This window comes from Adiantum capillus-veneris, chromosome 13 (genome assembly GCF_014529385.1).
Source record: "Adiantum capillus-veneris isolate H3 chromosome 13, ASM1452938v2, whole genome shotgun sequence".
Lineage (NCBI taxonomy): Eukaryota > Viridiplantae > Streptophyta > Polypodiopsida > Polypodiales > Pteridaceae > Adiantum > Adiantum capillus-veneris.
In genome coordinates, this window is record NC_140943.1 from 37511382 (window position 1) to 37531731 (window position 20350).

Here is a 20350-nt window from a genome sequence, read left to right on the forward strand (position 1 = left end):
TACTGTTACCACCCTTTCTTTGAGAAGCAATAAAAGCTTGTTCAACTGCACGCTGCCTAGTCCTGTTTTTTCTAGAAAGTGACTCTTGCAACAGCAATGTGCATAATGCATCAGACTTGACAACTTCAAGATTTCCTTGGGTCATCGGTCTCCAAGTACTAGCAAAAGTCTGGTAGGAATCTGGTAAGGCATCAAGAACAATCTGCACAAGGAAACTGTCTGAAATGACTTCACCTGCAGAAATAAGTTGCTCATTGATATCCTTGACACTAGCAAGGAAAGTGTCCATATCATCTTCCTCATGCATAATCTTCGACCCTAGCTCTTTATGCAGCAAAGCAATTTTAGCCTCATTGCGACTTGCATAAAGACCAGCCAAAATATCCCAAGCCTGTTTTGCAGATTTTGTTGAACGGATGTGAGGAACAATGGTGCGCTTCATAGACAATGCAATCAATGCATGAGCGTGCGCATCCTTAACATCCCAACGAGCTTGTTATGTTGTAGGCAAAACAACTCTAACAGCATCAATCCTTGTAGCAAGACCTACAACATCCTCAACATCGCCTACATCCTCAAAACCAAGACGTACATCAATGCCCTACACAATGTTCCAGACGCCCTTTGACACAAGAACATGTTGCATCATATAAGCCCACATAGGGTAGTTGTCCACATCCAACCTGTCCTCAGCAACAAACATCTTGAACACATATGTGTTGTTGTTGTCAGCCATGGTAAATGTTGCACCTGATGTGGAAACTGCCCGAAAATAGGAGAAACGGAGCGGGAACAACACGTGCTATATAGCACAAACCATAGAAGAGTATAAGGCACTTGTTATGCAGAAAACAGCACTGACAAAAATTCTGCAGTACAGCCTGTAATGGAAACGGAGGCCGAAATGAGCCCGAATCAAAAATCTGAGCAGACTGAGCTTTACGAGCTCGCCCGAAATATTTTTCAACCTGCAAATGCTCGCCAAACCTCAGTGAAATCAAAGAAAGTGAGCAGGCGTATGCTGGAGCAGCTGGCGACTGAGCCCGAGAGGACGCAACCTGCTCTGATACCAATTGTTGGAATTAGGCTTGCAGGGAAACGCACACAGCTTGGAGAAGATGAAGGAAGCTCAAGGCACACAATAGAGAGTGTATTACTTAGTGTGCAATGGAAAGATAGATAGCCCTAGAGTGATGGGCGTATATACAATGCACGGGGGAAGAAATCTCCTAAAGAGGGAAAAAATCCCCCGGCGGTCCTAGTGTGTTCACACACATCACTACCACATGTATATGGTAACAACCGGTTTTTAGCTGCTTCAAAGGCAAGCTTTTTGCAGATAACAGCAGTCGTATTAGAAGCCTTATCTAGTCTGACAATGAACCATTTTGACTTAAGCCTGTAAAAGTGTAAGGAGAGGTCAGTGTGAAGCCTTGTAGATTCAGCTTGTAACTACTCATGAGGGAGTTGTGAGACCAGATTAGTAAAGATAGAAGCTAAAGTGTTGCACAATTCATGTTTAATTTATAACTCCAGTTGGAGTTTACTAACCAAGCCAGTGATACATTCAATAAGTGCCTTCAAGCAACTTGAGGGTTAAGTGTGTGTGGGGGAATGGGAAAGAAGGCTTCTCATAGATACACTCTCAATAATAGAGAGATCCATGGTACACACATGCTTTCCAAGATTTCCAAATTCCCTAGTAAATCCTTCCCATAGATGATAGTCACAAGACAATGGTTTCGTCTTCCTAAGAATTCATTAGAGTAAACAAAATGTAAGATAGACTAAGTAAATTTCCAACCTATCTTAACCCGACTTAATAAATCTAAATTGCCAAAGGCAGACATAAAGCATTTGTTAAAAATAGCATGTGGAGAAAAGAATTCCAAAATTTTGTTGGCAAAGACGCAATGAACGAAAAACCCGCTCAAGCTTTCTTCCTTAGATGCAAGATGCATTTTGTCCACTTCATTGTTAAGTACCTGCAATTTAGAAACCCAATAGGTGTTTACCTCTCACTCTAATCACACTTCTAGCTTTCCCTCTCCCTCCATAAGAATCAACCGAAGAAGAAGCCAGAGTTTAAAATGAGGTATAAGATTAGGTGGATGAGATTAGTGAGTTGGGTCTTTTAAGAGGAGGCAAGTCATCTGAATCAGTATTAGGTTTAAGCAAACTAAAGAGAGTTTTTATACCAAGATAGTTACCGTAAGTAGTCAAAAGTAGCCTAGGATTTTCTGCAGGCATCTCTTTGAGAAGAGAGAATATAAGGGAGCGAAACTAAATGGAAGCCATCTAAGCTAACACAAGTTCCTTGGCCTGGCCCCCTAGCCAAGAACATAATAGGGAAAGGAAATCTGTCGAGGGTGTGTCTGGAAACATGAGATCCAGGTTGTTGAGGGCATACCACACAACGCATGATCAAACTAGATAATGCTCAACTCACAAGGAGCCATAGGATCAAGAAACCAACAAACACATTTGACATATGGCTGGTAGATACCCCAAATAGATTCGGTATAGTATTCAGAGTTACTTTTGGAGAACTCCATCAAGCCCTTTGTACATACAGACCACTGTTGGAGCCACATTTCTTTCCATCAAGAAATTTCATAGTAAAAGGGGCTTTAATAAGATCACCTTTATCAAGAGATTGGACGCCTCTCAGTACTTTAAGTCGTGCCTCTTCCATTGATGGCGCCAAAAGATTAGCTCAAAAAACACAAATTTCGATGGAGATAGGAGTTAAAAAGCCTTTGTTGGGGAGGTCCCAAAGGTGATGGTCCATGCCAAGGTATGCAATTTCCACCTGCTTAGAAGGCAAGAAGGGAAATACTTGAGAGACTTTGGGGACCATTTCCATAAGAGAGGACTCACTGAGAGAGCACATCTCTTTCTGAAAATGCTTTGATTGCGTCTATAGCTAGGGGGTCCATGCAAAATAGACTATTGGAAATAGTTTGTACTGGGATGGAGGGAGCTGAAACAAAACCAAGAGTAAGGACACAAAGTTTTCGTAAATAATTGACAAGCTTAGCGCCTCTTGGCCAATTTCCCTTTATGAGCAAGAGTAATAGAGGGGATCCAATAGAGGTGTGTGTGTGATCCAATAGAGGTGTGTGTGTGTGTGTGTGATCCAATAGAGGTGTGTGTGTGATCCAATAACAATATAACTTATAAACCAAAGAATTCTTACAAATTACAAAAGACACTAGAAACTATGTCAATGAAATGCTAGTATAAATTCAATTCATACTATAGAACATTCTTTATACAAAAAATATGAGAGATCTAGGTGACTCTCAATATAGAAGAAGATATGCAAGTCCACAATCTTCAAGCCAAAAAACTTTGAAAGCTAGAATTGAGAAGGTAACCCTCACCTGTGTAAAGGAATGGATCAAACGCGTGCATGTGTGTAGTGAAGATGGAGAGAGAGAGAGAGAGAGAGAGAGAGAGAGAGAGAGCACGACACAGGGATGTGGGGTGGAGCTCCCAAATCTCACTGTATGAGAACAGTCACATGAGAATGAGTGAGAGCTCCTTATTCTTTGTATGTATAAAGAACAAGGAGATAAATGTGGGCGGTCACAGACACGAGAAAAGCACGGTGAGGCACATTGCCTTTACCTACCATTCTCCCACTAAAGACTGTGTGCCGATAAGTGGCAAGAAGACTAGCCTACAACTAGTATATACAAGAGGTGAGAGAAGACGGCTCTCAACCTATGCCCACTAGCTCACTCCAAACACGTGAGTGCATCTGTAACCACTCTAGTGGAAATGCGACATCCATACCACTAGGGCTAGAGCCACAATGAAACTCTTGATGCAGGTGTTGAGTGACAACTTGCATGGCTCCACATACCACAATGCCAGTGTCAGCCAACATTGCACAACTGAAAACTCCCACTACAAATGCATCAACCGCATAAGCAAGATCAGGTCTTGAGACCAAAAGGTCAGACATGAGAGACCCAAAAGACAACAAAACATGCACTATGTGTGCCAACATATCCCTGTCAGCAACCTCAGTGCCATATGCATCCTCATCAAGAACCACCTAACTATGCATCACTATGTCAGCATTTTCTGGCAAAGGCATATCTGCTGAGAATGACTGCAAAACCAAAAAATCATCACCACTGCAATCACACACAGCTATTTGAAGGACATTGTTGCCCTCAAATATATCAGATGCATCATGAACAATGCATATGTCTCTCGCTCAACGGATATCACCTCAACTGATGACTGATGAAGCTGTGCATTCCCAGAGATACCAATGTCTGTGTGAACCTCACCACAAGACAAATGACAACCTGCTCTCCATGCAGCACATCCGTAGAGGAGACGTGCCTCCTCTCTCGCTCCAAACATGGCTGCAAATATGTAGATACTACACCGCCTCGTGTGTCAGAAGTGTACAAAGGGTATACCATACCACTCCTAGCACCTTTGGCTATCACCAGCAATCCGCTATGCATCTAAAAAGACCGCTCTCCAAGCAGTACACAATGTCCACTACTCTGTAAACTGGCGCACTAAAATGAGACTCTGGTTGAGTCCTGGTACATAACATACACCCCGTAGCATAAGCAATGCACCGCTAGGTAAATACATGCATATGTTGAACCATCAGCAAACTACACAACCAAGTCTCCCACTAGAGAAAGAGAAAAACAGATCACAACGTGGCATCACGTGAAAACCTACATGCTCGTCTAGTAGAAAACGCGTAGACAATGTGCTATCCCAAGACACAAAGTAGTCTGAAGGCAAGCTAGGCTCAAAAGCGACATGCCCATCACATGCATACTCTCTAGCATCTATCCTCATAGTAGCACCATGCATCTGCCTCTTTCGTTGCCTCATACACCTGAAGCAACGATGCCTAATATGCCCATTGTGGTTGCAATGCCAATATGTGAGTCACGATCGTGAGCAAGAACCGCCTCTAGCCTCCATATCCATGCCAACACTATGGAAAACAATGCTTGAGATCACAAGACTCTCCCACCCAAGAGTAAACCACTATCTCAAGCAGAGAGCAAACTTGTATCTCACTAGCCTCTGCAATAGGCATAAATATCTTGCAAAATTTTGGCAGAGTCTCCTGTGTAACTAGAGCAAAACTCAACAGTAAATCACAATGGAGACAACAAAAGTTGCCCAAATGGCCAATCCGGGAATGTACTCATCCGGAATCACCTCACAAAGTCATACACTGAGCCAAACCCCTCTAGTTTGAGTATCACTCAATGGCGTACATATGGGAGTGAAAAACTGCTGCCAAAATGTATCAATGAATGAATAATGTGCCAAAAAAATTGTAGCATACACAATCTATGTAAAAGTGGGAGCCAAAGCTCAACCACTATCAAGGGTAACAAGAATTGTACTTGTAGAGTAACACAAGCTCTTGTATGGCTGAAAAATATGGCTGCAAATCAGCCCCAAAACAGCCCCAAATTCAACTCTCAAATAGCTGAAGAAACAGGTTACAATTGTGCCGCAAATTAGCTTACAATTGAGCCATACATAGGCACCTGCAAAGAGGGAACGATGGCTGAAAAATTCAACTCACAAATGACCCTCAAACCTACCTGTAAACCTGTCAATGTGAGAGCTAAGCTTGATCACAAACTATGGTGAGTAAACTCCAGCCACTATCGCACAAAAGCATGCACAAAGCAAAAGCTCAAGACACATGTTGTGTTGAAACCAGTATGCAAGCCAAAACACTGCAAAAGATGTCCTTAGCTTTAAATGGAAACACATGTGGGAGTACTAGACTCAACCCATAACTGGGAGTCATAACTGGAAGCTCCAAATGGCCGAGCACTCATAGCTCAAGACCAAAAATGCAGAGGAAAACACGCTCCAATGCCCACCTAAAAGGGAAAACACTGCATGCAAATCCTGAGTGCTACAAGCAATCGCAATCTTGATCGCACCAACAATGCGCATAAAACTGCTGGGAAAATGTCACCAGAGTTTTGTTAACAAAACCAGTAACCAAAGTGGTTGCACGCTCAAAACCATGAGCAACCAAAGTGCATCACACTGCACTCCAAATGCATGCACCAATCTCCACACTTTGCATGCATCGTTGCAAACACCTGCAAACCTAGTACATAAATACCTGCTCTACTTGTGACTGCCAAAAAATATGCTTGAGGCATACATTACTGAGCTCAAACTGCAATCACATGAGTCTCCCTAAGAATATGACCTCATATAATACATCGTATCCTCCCATCTATGAGCAAACTTGTGGCCAATACCACTCTCACATCCGAGAGCAAACCATGTGTGGAATCCTCGACACCCAATAAACAGCCGCTGCTACAAAAATTTCAAAGACCAAAATCAATCCAAATGGACATCACCATTGCGTTCAAAGCATGCCAAAACCCTAGGTTACACCCTAATCTTGCATAAATCACATCTCGTAAGCAAAAGTTACGCAAAAAAACACTGTTTTGGAGCCCAAAAAATAACCTACGGAAATGAAAATCTGCATTCTTCCTGCAAGTATGGCTGCAAAAAAGCATACACACTTGCAGTACACCCTCCTTTCAAGCTTGGGAATGTCCCTCAAGATTCCATGATGTTTGAGGACAGATCGAACGGGCACCCAATTGGTCGGACACGTAGCCAGACACCACATTTGTACTCTATTAGTTTTCTGAGCTAGTGTAGTAATACTCTGTGTAAATCCTCATTCCAAAGTAGCAGTCAATTCCCTGAGTTGTAATTCTGTCATGACAATTGTAAAGGTCTGTGTGAGCCGGCCACTGGCCATTTAGAATGGGCCTAGGTATAAAGGTCAATAACCTTAATGTGAAAGGGGACTTATGTTTTAGAAGAACAAAGAGCTCTGTTGTACGTACACTCAAGCTACGAGCTGCTCCAACTTGTAATCGACTTTTCTAATGATTGGGTAATCCGTTTTCAAATCTGAAACTTGCATTGTGTTCCTCTCTCTTTGCTCTTTCAATTAAGTGTAAGCATTGTCAGTTTTTTATGGTTCACGACTACGTGTTAGTGAGCCTTAATTGTAGATTTGAGTGCTTAAATCACTGTTTTTAGTCGTTTTGACCATAGGAGAGTGTTCTTAAACCATAGGACAACATTTTTGACATGTTCTGTTGTAGTTTTTAGGACCTTTTTCATGATGGATCGTTATTTTGGTACCTTGTCGGATTGCGACCAGACTTGCTAGGATAGTGCCCCTAGGTGTCCTAGACCTCCTTCTAAAGTTTTGTTGCATTTCGAGTCTATTCGAGTGCCGAAATGGCGTGATGACCTAGAGTTGTGAGCCCGGGTAGGTCACCTAATAAAAATGTAACCTATCATGTGAGTTCAACAAAAGGGTATTTAAAGTGCTTGAAACTTACAGAAATATATATATAGAAGGGCATTATTTTTTCAAATTTGAAAAAACTTACAGATTTTAAAGAAAAGGGTACATTATATTCTTAACAAAATTCTAGGTAAGTGCACGAGGTCCGTGCTGGATTTAATAGATTAGTGAGGGGTTGGTTAATGGAACGAGATAAGTTGAGATGGCGGATTAGAGGTGAGAAAGGAATCTTGATGATGGTAGGAGAAGGTTTGGTTTTGGACATTTTGCAGGAGTTTAGGTTTTTTTGGTGACAATGGGTATCAAGGATCCCATAAGCTGCAAAAGAGGGTCTCTTGAAAAAATGGATATCCAGAATAAAATATTCTTGAGAGGAGATTGAAAGGGAAATTTTGATGTGTTCTTGGAGAGGGTGTCCATACTTCTGGAGGAGTTTGTTTAAGCTAGAGTGAGGACCATCCCAAATTCCAAAGGCATCATCTACAAATCTCTTGAAGTAGAGAAGGGATGGGGAAGATAGGAGATTCATGCCCTCTTCCAAAAAGCAAAGGAAAAGGCAAGCATACACAACCGCAAAGTTTGACCCCATAGCGGTGCCTTTGAATTGGTGACAAAATTCTCCATTGAAAGAGAGATAATGCTGGTTGAGGATAAGAGAGGCTAAGAACAAGATGAAGTTGACCTTAAGGGAAGGGAAGAAACCTTGGATGGAACTTTTAAGGGCAAGGAAGCCTTTGCGGATGGGGATAATAGGGTAGAGAGATTCAACGTCAAAGGTGAAGAGGATAATGTTTGGAGGGAAAGTAGTAGAAGCCAAGTCTAAAACAAGAGTGTGAGAATCTTTAGGGTGTTGTGTTTTGGACAAAAGAATGGGGTATAGTTGTGCATGGAGCCACTTAGAGGCATTCTCCAAGACATAACCTTTGTAAGAGCAGATAGGACGGCCTACGAGGATGGGTTTGTGGATCTTAGGTAAAAGGAAGAAAGGGCAAGGCTTGGGGTTTTCAAGTGAGGAGATAAAAGCTCTTTCGTTGTCGGGAAGAAGAGGATAGTTGGTGACGATGGAGGAAAGAAGGGATTGCACAAAGGGTAAAGGAGTTGTGGAGATTTTGGAGTAGGTGAGGGGGTCCATAAGGTGACGAAAGGCTTCATTATGGTACCAAGACTTAGAAAGGATAACTGGTCCTAGATTTTTATCTGTTGATTTGACAATGATGTTACGATCATTTCTTAAGGATGAGATGGAGTTCATTAAAAGAGGTTTAGAGTGAAAAGGAGGAAGAGAGGATAGAAGAGGTTTAAGGAGAGAAGAGATAAGACTAAAGGCTTGGTTAAGAGTTGTGGAGGGAGAGGGAGGATTCCAAAGAGGATTCGGGATAGAAAATGGAGAGGGAGGAAGAGAGGGTTCTTTATTAAAAAACATTTTAAGTTGCAAACTCCTTTCCAAATTAGAATAAGCTTGAAGAATAAAGGAGAGGGGGGAATATAATTGAGCCCAAGGCCTACAAGCCTTTGCTCGGAGGGAGAGAGGGAATGATTAGAAAGGTTATGGAAGGAGAGTTTAGTAACATTGTGCTCAAGAGAAAACGCGGTGACACCGGGTTATCCGCACCGCCCTCTAGCCTAGGCCAGAGAATAGAGGTTCTCGGAAACTATGGCGGGTCGCTGTTTTTTTCAAAATCTCTCTCTCTCTTTCATTATTGTCCACACTCTCTCTCTCTCATCCCCCCCTTTTGTTTTGCCTCGCACACGCCTCTCTCTCCTCCCCCTTGTTCTCTTCCCACCGGAAGGCCGCGCCCGCCCCCCCCCCCCCCAATCTCTCCCCCTCTCTCACTACCTCCGTTCCCCCTTCCTTCTCTCTCTTCTATCTCTCGCTTCGTGTGAACAACCCTAGGGGAAATGATAATAATACACTCTCCCTCATCCTCATATCCCATACTTTGACCCATTTAATCCCCCCCTTCCTCGCTCAGTGTCGGCCGAAAGCAACCCTACCCCCCCCCTATCTCTCTCTCCCTGGCGCTTCCTCTGGACCAACCCACGAGGGCGCAACGGACCATCTCTCTCTCTCTCCCACAACCCACACACCCACTCCCTCCCTCACCACCTCACCCCCCCGCTCTCTTGCTCTTTGCGCTCGGAGCCCATAGGTGCAACTTACAGCAACGAAACCATCTCTCTCTCTCACTACACACCCACACTACACACACACACTCACACACATACACACACTCACTCACACTCACACACATACACACACTTTCTCCCTCCCATCTTCCCCAGTGCCTTCTCCTCTCACTCGTTCCCTTTTCCCTGCCCGCAAAAAACACATTTTATATATATATATATACACACACACACATAAATGATAAATAACCCCCCCCCCCCTCCTTCTCTCATTCCCACACACTCCACTACACACATACTTACATATATGATATACACAACACATATACGCATACGTGCACACATACATGCACACAGTTTATACGCACTCACAATAAAAAAAAGAAAAGAAAAATACGACCAACACCAAAGGAAGAAGGCGGCTAACTCGCGCGTCGCCAACACCAAAACAAGAAGTGGCGCCGAAGGCACGCCCCGGCCAGCATCGAAAGGAGGTAACAGAAAACATCTCAGCTTCTCACAACAAAAACCGACTCCAACAGCACTAAAACCACACACCGACCACCCGAACCATCGACGAAACCCTTGTAAATGCCCCAAAACCCCACTTTTCCCTAATAACCTAGCCATGGCTAGTGGATTGTAAAAAACTCTCCCCCACCCTACTCTTTCCTCTCTCTCTATCTCTACTTTCTCTCCCTATCTCCCTTACTAGAGAGGCATCTAGACCTTCTACAGCGCGACCAGTGGATATTTGCAAGGACCATTAGGTAAGGACCACCTCTCAAGCCTATATAAAGAGGCCTCCACTAAGCACAAGGGAGACAAGTGAAGGAGGAACACACTAGCTCCATGCACTCTACATTTTAAGCACCACTAATGCACATAGTGCACCCCATGCTTGAGAGCTAATGGCATCATGTTTGGTTGCAAGCTTGGGCATTTTAGCATTGGCAACATCACCATTCTCCCCATGATTCACCACATCACGGTTGAGTTACTAATCATGACACTCTATGTACATGAAGTAGTCACTACTGTCCCGCCAAGCAACATGAGCACGCTTGGATTGAATGCATCAATGCCATGCTACCTTGGGCCGTTCTCGATGTTGGTGATTGATGTCGTCGGTGGCCGCATCGTCTTGATGTTCCCCCTCAACTAACCTTCCCGCTAACTCCAACCTCACCATGCACCATATGGTGCCCACTTTCCATGATGCATCCCTAATGCCAAGAGCCAGGTTTGTAGTCGTCAAGACCACCACTTGTAAGTATCGTCATCACCAATAAAGGGTGCAATGTTGTTTTGATCTTTGGGGTCTATTCCCTATTTTGATTTTCCATAGTTACGGGATGTTTCGTCTCTTGTATATCACCCTGCTTGTTCTCCATCACGTGCGATCTCTCCAATCAGTCAGTGTGTCCTATTCCAACCTTGTCACATACCTCCCTCATGCACACACTAATGACTAGTGATTAGGCAGTTTCTTTACATATGGACGTCTGCTATACCACCATTTCATGTTGATTACCTAGAGGGCATTTCACTTTTGCTACCCTAGGTCATGTATATTTGCGTCCTAGCTGCACTTATGCTAGGTGGTGCCCCTTCCTGCCTATAGGATCATTCCTACCTTGAGATGATGCTTTGGAAGGTTCAGGCTATGTGTGGTGTAGAGGCCACCCCATATGGCATGTCATTTCCAACCATCATTTTCTTGGCGCCCCTATCGAGGGTCCTTTCATGAAACCCTCCAGTTTACAAGACTGAAACCCCTAAACTTTTGGGGATGGATGAATGGCTAGCAGGGTTCGCTAACTAGACGACGGAAGAAGAAGAGCTCCAAGCACAAATAGACGAACTCCGCATCTCCATCGAAGCTCGAGTGCCAGGCGTAACGGTAATCGATTTGGAGTGGGAGAGTCAACCAATACGCCAAACTCAGTGGATATACATAGGTCGGGTGCCAACAAGAAGAAGGAGAAGGTCAAAACCATGTCTGCCACCTACAACCAACCTGCAACAACAAGATGGAGGGAGCTCTACACAATAGAGAATCAACATTATTCTACTTCGAGAATCGAGTAACTCAAGTCACCGAGGTAATTATCACAGTCAGTTTCCAAGTCGCACCTGATGCTGCAACACAGATAATGGAAGCACATGCTCACGATCTCACTAGAGAGACTAGGGATCTACTGAGTTTGTCTCAGGAAAGAACACCACCCTCTCCCACAAGCTTGGACAGTGACTAAGCACCTCTAAGCTTCAAATGAATCAGTACAACCTACCTCAAGACAGATCACACATACCGACACGAGTACGCTCAATCAAGGTAATACTGGACTTGAAGGCTCACTACCACCACGTCATTGACACCATGCTGGGTGGGGAGCGGTTTTTTGAGGTTCTGGCAGCAGATCAGCCATTTGTCTTACCTTTGGTACAAGGCACTGTACCGTTTGAGATTTTAATCTATGTCCTAGTATAAAGGGGTATACACGCCTCCTTGTAAAGAAAAAAAAAATTGCAAGCTAAGCAGTGTGTCTTTTTAGCTCTCTCTCAATAATCATGGCAAGTGTGGCATTTCCAACATTTAAAGAAAAGAAGGGGGGGAATTTGGTAATAGATTTCCTAGATGACTTTGAAGTAGCATGTGTAGTGAGCAACAAAGATACAGATGAATCCCGGGTTAGAATCTTTAACCATCTCATGAAGCTAGAAGCTAGGTCATGGTACAATGCACGTCCACAAGCAACTAAGGATGACTGGGAGCCCTTAAAAACCACTTTTAAGAGGCGCTTTGGGGGAGGTACCACTTCAGAGCAGTTGTGGGACAAGTTGAGAGACTTGAAGCAGGAGGGTCTTTTAGAATATGCCACCTATGAGTCCAAATTTGTGGATTTGTGGGAACGGTGGGTTGAGTCACTGGCAAGGGGGGAAGCTGCACCCGATTTCTTAAAGAAGGACCGGTTCACGCATGGCTTATGGCCACTTCTCAAGGAGAAGGTGAAGGGAAGATTCCCGGCTACGTACGAGTTAGCCGTCGAGATTGCTCGCCTTAAGGACAAGAAGTTGCGAATGAAAGCCAAAGAAACCGAGTCATTAGAAGCAGGAACATCGCGCCGACCGACAACCACGACAACCACCATCCCTCCACCACCACCGGCTCATGGGGTAAGAGATGACCAACAAGATATGTTGGCCATATTACTGACCAATTGCAGAATTTGTATGTCCACTTAATACAGCAAGGAAGGAATCGAGAAAGAGATCAAGACCTAGGAATAGCACGATGACAAAACAGGGAATATCACTGCTACAACTACGGAGAAGATGGTCACGGTATGTACTACTGTCCCAAACCACGACAAAACTGTAATAGAGGAGGAAGGAGGCACCAATTGTCACCCCCTAGAGAAAGAACACCCCCACCCCAAGCACCAGCCCCACCAACACAAATTTACGTCCACCCCAGGCACCACCACAAGCATCCATTCCATCTCTTCCACCGGCACCACCACCTGATCGCCCTGTAAACATCATAAGGCTAGAAGAGAAAGGAAAGGCCGTGATAGTGGATCTGCCCAGAGCAAAGGAGAGGGATAAGGGTAAGGAGAAGGTAACCTTTGTAGAACCATTTGAAGCCATGACTGTGAAAAGAGCTAGGAGGGAGAAAGCTACACAATCTGATGATGAGAGAAGCATGAAAGGAGAGACTAGCAAGAGGCCATCCAGGCCACGACGGAAATTAGTCATCACTGACTTCCAGTTAGGGGAAAGTTCTAAGCCCTATGATCTAACATTGGATGTGGCAGAGCAAGGACCAAAGATTACATGGCCACAGCTGCTACATCTCTCACCAAAGGTAAGGTGGCAATGGTCCAAAATGGTAAGTACAAGACGCAAAGGTAGCCGGAGCAATTTCGGGTTGCAACATGGATGACATCCTTCCAATTTTCGACGTCAACATAAAAGGAAAGAGGGTTCAAAATACCTACATTGATGGAGGTGCACAAATCTGTGTGATGAGCGAAGCTATGATGCTTTGGTTGGGGCTTGAGGTTGACAGGCCTTCTCCATGTAAGGCAAAGATGGCAAACAATGCAAAAGTAAAGTGTGTAGGTGTGGTAAGTTCTGTGAAGATAAAAGCTTTCAACACTGAGGTAGAAGTAGACGTTTTTGTAATGCCTACTAAGGGGAAGGGCTATCCATTAATCCTGGGAAGGCCATGGTTGATGGCCATGAAGGCAAAACAGGACTTGGGCACTGGCCTTCTACGCATGACTGGCAAGAAAGGGGAGACAATCTACTACGACATGAAGACTAGCAAGCAGAAGCAAATGGATATAAAAACATCAGCAGATGAAACCACTAGTGAGTCTTCCACTTCTGAGGAGGAGACCACATCCACCGACAAAAGTGACAGTTCCATCAACGTGATGGGTATCATCATATAGGATCCACAAAGGGTAAGTACAACTGGTGATCCGTCACCAGAAGGGCAACGCAATGAAAAGGAGAGCAAATCACCTGGCCTAGGAGAAAGTAGGTTGAAGGGTATGTTGTCCACGGAATTAACACTTGAGGAGAAAGATAGTTTTTTGCAAATGTTGATGGGATTTCTTGACCTATTCATTGACAACTATGAAAGAATCATAGGTATTACAGTGATGGAACATCATATTAAGCTGAAGGAAGGGGTAAAACCAGTTGTGCAAAAGCTACGACGACTAGGGGGTCATACAAGAAAAGGCACTCCTAGCGGAGGTAAGGAAGCTGTTGGAAGCAGGGTTCATCTATCCTGTAGAAAACTGAGAGTGCGTGTCACCCATAGTAGTGACGCCTAAAAAAAATGGTAAGTGGAGGGTCTGCGTTGACTACAAACCACTAAATGCAGCTACAAAGAGAGACCACTTTCCTCTCCCTTTCTTGAATGAAATTTTGAATGAAGTAGCAGGGTTTGAATGCTACACCGTGTGTGATGGTTATTCTGGATATTTTCAAATACGCATAGCCTTGGAAGATCATCTAAAAACCACTTTCATCACACCATGGGGTTGTTTTGCATATAGAGTTATGCCATTTGGTGTCACAAATGCACCTGCCACATTCCAAAGATATGTCACATATGTCTTTCAACCGTTCTTTGGAACATCCATAAGAGTGTTCATTGATGATTTTTGTATATATAGCTCTCGCATTTCACACTTAGAAAAAGTAATTGAGGGTTTGGCCAAGTTGCAAAGCCTAGGCGGGCAATTAAGTGTGGACAAATGCCACATTGGGGAAAGTAAATTCATTCTATTAGGCCATGAAAGTTCAACAAAAGGTATCAACGCCGACCCAAGTAAGGTGTCCGCACTCATAGCCCTACCTTCACCAACAACAACACGTCAACTGGTCTCTTTTTTACAAAAAGTGAAGTACTTGAGTAGATTCATACATCTACTATCACAACTTGTTCTACCACTACAACAGCTCACTCAAAAATCAACTTTCACCTGGGACGAGGAAAGCGAACATCACTACAACAAGGTAAAGGAGGTCTTAGCCACCCTACCAACTATCTCACCACCTGAGTGGGATGAAAAATTCTATGTCACCTCAAGTGTGGGTGATGACTCATTGGGGGTTGTGCTACTCCAAAATGATACAACAACATCTTTCATGAGGCAATTTACTTCTTTAGTCGAATGATGACAGCAACAGAGAAAGGTTTCACCATGTAGAACACCCAGTCCTAGCTCTTAGATTTGCAACTACAAAGTTTAGGTCATATTTGCTACCTAAGCATTTTGTGATTCTAACCACGGATGAGATGTTTCCCTACGTTGTACAACACATGGATGTGTCTGCTAGGATTACTAAATGGCTAGTTTGTCTGCAAGAATTTGACTACATGGTACAAGTGGAAAGTGACAAGGGCAAGCCTGGGGGGACTCATGACCTACCAAGGCTTTGAGAGGAATGAGAAGCAATCTAAAGGGGAAGAAATTTGATTACTTCCAGTACCATCGATGGTAGAAGGAGCACACTCTCTCTACTTTGATGGAGCCTATAAGCGAGCATCCGACAAAGCAGCTGCAGGCATAGTGGTCTTTAATGGCAAAGGTATCAAGGTATTTTTGCTTGGCCAATTGTTAGATTCACATTCTAACAATGAATCTGAGTATGAAGCACTAACCAAAGGTTTACAATGGTGCGTCTCGCAAGGGGTAAAGCGTCTTAATGTATTTGGGGATGCTCTACTTTTGGTAAGACAAGTAAATGGAGTATGGACATGCAAGAATCCTAGCTTGAGGACTCACTTAAGCGGTGTAAAAACCTTGTTGGGTAAGTTTGAAGAAGTTCAAATACACCATATCCCAAGGGCTCAAAACCATGAAGCAGATGCCCTAGCAAGTGAAAGACTGCAGGAAGTGGTGGTTGGGGTTATAAAGCTAAAGCTCCCTCTATTTCAAGGTAGTGATGCCTTACCTAACATCATGCATTTTTTGGAAATAGGGGAATTCCCATTGGATTTAACAAAGGGACAGAAGCAATGGCTGACACGGAAGGCCACAAGGTATCGGTTCATCAATGACGGTTTGTATTGTAAGGGTAAGGACCAAATACTTAGAAAGGTCCCTCTCTCTAATGAAATCACAGGGGTAATTGCTAGTTGTCATGACACGGTTTGTGGTGGTCACTTTGCCCTAGACATAACAAGTAGGAAAATCTTGCAGGCTGGCTTCAATATGGCTTAGCCTCAACCGTGATGTACACCACTAGTGCAAAACGTGTAAGTTGTGTTAAAAGGCCGGCACTAGGTCACTTATGCCTGAACCTCAGACACCTATCCTTTCATATGGACCGTTTGAAAAGTGGGGTATCGATGCCATAGGACCATTGCCTAGGGCCAACTCAAGGAGATTTTACATCATCATGGGAGTCACTATATGACTAGATGGGCAGAAGCTACATCCACTACTAGAATCACAGCGGTAGAGGTAGCTAAGTTTATCTACGAGCACATATGATGTAGGTTTGGCACACCATTAGAGATCATCTCTGATAGAGGGCCAGGTTTCAGAGCAAACTTGGTAGGAGAATTAATGCAGAAACTTGGCATTACAAGGAGGCACTCTTCACCATATTATCCTCAATGTAATGGACTAGTTGAAAAGGTGAATGGAATGGTTTCTAAAATTATTACCAAGCAGGTAAACAATCATCCGGAGACTGGGATAAGTACCTACTACCAGCTTTGTGGGCCTACAGAACCTCATTCCGTACATCCTTGGGATTCACACCCTATCATTTGGTATTTGGTAAGGAAGAAATCTCGCCCATTGAAGTGCAACTACAAAGTCTCAGAGTAATGGCAAGACAACTTCAACGGCCCAACATGCATTTGAGAGATCACATCATCGACTTGGAAAGACTACAGCTGGACAGAGAAGAAGCAATAAATTATTATGCGGCACAAGCAGAGCACAGACGGCTTAGCTTTAACCAGCATCTTCGGCAAAAAGAATTAAAGAAAGGAATGTTGATGCTCCGCTACGAAAATCGCTTCGACACACGCAAAGATAAGAAACTCCTACTTCGATGGGAAGGCCCTTTCATCATCAAGAAAAAGTATGCCAATGGACGTTACCAGCTTATGGAAGCTGATGGCAAACTTCATAAAACCAGGGGAAATGGTTGGCGGCTCAAACCTTATTTTCTTCGATTTGATTAGGCTCCACCTATCGACATTCCTGATGAGGATACACCATCAACCTCCACCTCCAACAACAATGATCAAACAAATGAGTTAGAGGCATGAATGCCCCTAACCTTAGGGAGAGGGCTAATCACACCGGGTTATCCGCACCGCCCTCTAGCCCGGGCCAGAGAATAGAGGTTCTCGGAAACTATGGCGGGTCGCCGTTTTTTTCAAAATCTCTCTCTCTCTCTTTCATTATTGTCCGCACCCTCTCTCTCATCCCCCCTTTTGTTTTGACTCGCACACGCCTCTCTCTCCTCCCCCTTGTTCTCTTCCCATCGGCACGCTGCGCCCGGCCCCCCACCCAATCTCTCCCCTTCTCTCACTACCTCCGTTCCCCCTTCCTTCTCCCTCTTCTATCTCTCGCTTCGTGTGAACAACCCTAGGGGAAACGATAATAATACACTCTCCCTCATCCTCATATCCCATTCTTTGACCCATTTAATCCCCCCCCTTCCTCGCTCAGTGTCATTCGAAAGCAGCCCTACCCCCCCCCCCCCCCCCATCTCTCTCTCCCTGACGCATCCTCTGGACCAGCCTGCGAGGGTGCAGCGGACCATCTCTCTCTCTCTCTCCCACAACCCACACACCCACTCACTCCCTCACCACCTCCCCCCCCCCCCCCCCCCCGCTCTCTCGCTCTCTTGCTCTCTGCGCTCGGAGCCCGTAGGCGCAACTTATAGCAACGAAACCATCTCTCTCTCTCACTACACACCCACACTACACACACACACTCACACACACACACTTTCTCCCTCCCATCTTCCCCAACGCCTTCTCCTCTCACTCGTTCCGTTTTCCCTACATGCAGAAAACGCATTATATATATATATATATATATATATATATACATAAATGATAAATTAACCCCCCCCCCCCCTCCTTCTCTCATTCCCACACACTCCACTACACACATACTTACATATATGATATACACAACACATATACACATACGTGCACACATACATACACACACGCCTATACGCACTCAAAACAAAAAAAAGAAAAGGAACATACGACATCAACACCAAAGGAAGAAGGCGGCTAACTCGCACGTCGCCAACACCAAAACAAGAAGTGGCGCCGAAGTCAAGCCCCGGCCAGCACCGAAAGGAGGTAACACAAAACATCTCGGCTTCTCACGACAAAAACCGACTCCAGCAGCAGTAAAACCTCACACCGACCACCCGAACCATCGACAAAACCCTTGTAAATGCCCCAAAACCCCACTTTTCTCTAATAACCTAGCCATGGCTAGTGGATTGTAAAAAACTCTCCCCCATCCCACTCTTTCCTCTCTCTATCTCTACTTTCTCTCTCTATCTCTCTTACTAGAGAGGCATCTAGACCTTCTACAGCGACCAGTGGATATTTGCAAGGACCGTTAGGTAAGGACCACCTCTCAAGCCTATATAAAGAGGCCTCCGCTAAGCACAAGGGAGACAAGTGAAGGAGGAACACACTGGCTCCATGCACTCTACATTTTAAGCACCACTAATGCACGTAGTGAACCCCATGCTTAAGAGCTAATGGCATCATGTTTGGTTGCAAGCTTGGGCATTTTAGCATTGGCAACATCACAATTCTCCCCATGATTCACCACATCACGGTTGATTTACTAATCATGACCACTCTATGCACATGAAGTAGTCCCTACTCTCTCACCAAGCAACATGAGCACGCTTGGATTGAAGGCATCAATGCCATGCTACCTTGGGCCGCTCTTGATGTTGGTGATTGATGTCATCGGTGGCCGCATCGTCTTGATGTTCCCCCTCAACTAACCTTCCCGCTAACTCCAACCTCGCCATGCACCATATGGCGCCCACTTTCCATGATGCATCCCTAATGCCAAGAGCCAGGTTTGTAGTCGTCAAGACCACCACTTGTAAGTATCATCATCACCAATGAAGGGTGCAATGTTGTTTTGATCTTTGGGGTCCATTCTCTATTTTGATTTCCCATAGTTATGGGATGTTTCGTCTCTTGTATATCGCCCTGCTTGTTCTCCATCACGTGCGATCTCTCCAATCAATCATTGTGCCCTATTCCAACCTTGTCACATACCTCCCTCGTGCACACACTAATGACTAGTGATTAGGCATTTTCTTTACATATGGACGTCTACTATACCACTAGTTTATGTTGATTACCTGGAGGGCATTTCACTTTTGCTACCCTAGGTCATGTATATTTGCGTCCTAGCCGCACTTATGCTAGGCGGTGCCCCTTCCTGCCTATAGGATCATTCCTACCTTGAGATGATGCTTTGGAAGGTTCACGCTATGTGTGGTGTAGAGGCCACCCCATATGGCATGTCATTTCCGACCATCAGCGGTAATTTTGCTAAGAGTCAAAATCTTAAAGAGATGGGGATCAGTGAGGCGTAGTCAAAATTTACAACGCTTCCTACCTATGTAGGCGGAGTGGGAAAGAAAAGGGAACACACAAGGAGGAGGGGTCCAGATATGAGGAAAGAGAGGGGCTTGAGAGACTGTCTCTGGAAACCAATCTTGGGGTACCCTAAAAGTCTGCCTGCAAGCTTTCTACCTAGCTATACCTGACTCAATTTGAAGTTGTCTATCAAAAGTTAGAGCACTTTTAGTGAACTACACTTGAAACAACACTCAAAACAATCTTAGGACCAGAACACAAGAACTGTGGCTTCTATCTTGGTCTCTAGAAGGTATTTTTAGTTCAAACTTGAGATTTGGGATGTTCTCAAGTATGTCTACAAGATCATCAAGTCAGATACCCCCACTATGCTGAGAGGTACATGGATCGAGATCCATGTTCCTGTCAAAAAAAAATTCTCCAAATTTTTATTGTGTGTCGACAAGGTCATCAGCATCTATATACCAATTTTCAGCAAATATTGAGATTGAGGTACATGGATCGCGATCCATGTTCAACAACATCTGGACTTGTCCTCTTAGGAGTTTTTCCTGACTATGTCCACAAGCTAAACCTCAAATCCTTTTGGATTTGGACTTGTTTTGACAAGTCAAATAGTCAATACAAGGTATGTACTGCTATAATTATCTTGTAACTAGTTTCCTAACTAATCATGCAACACATTTAGTTTCAACCAATTC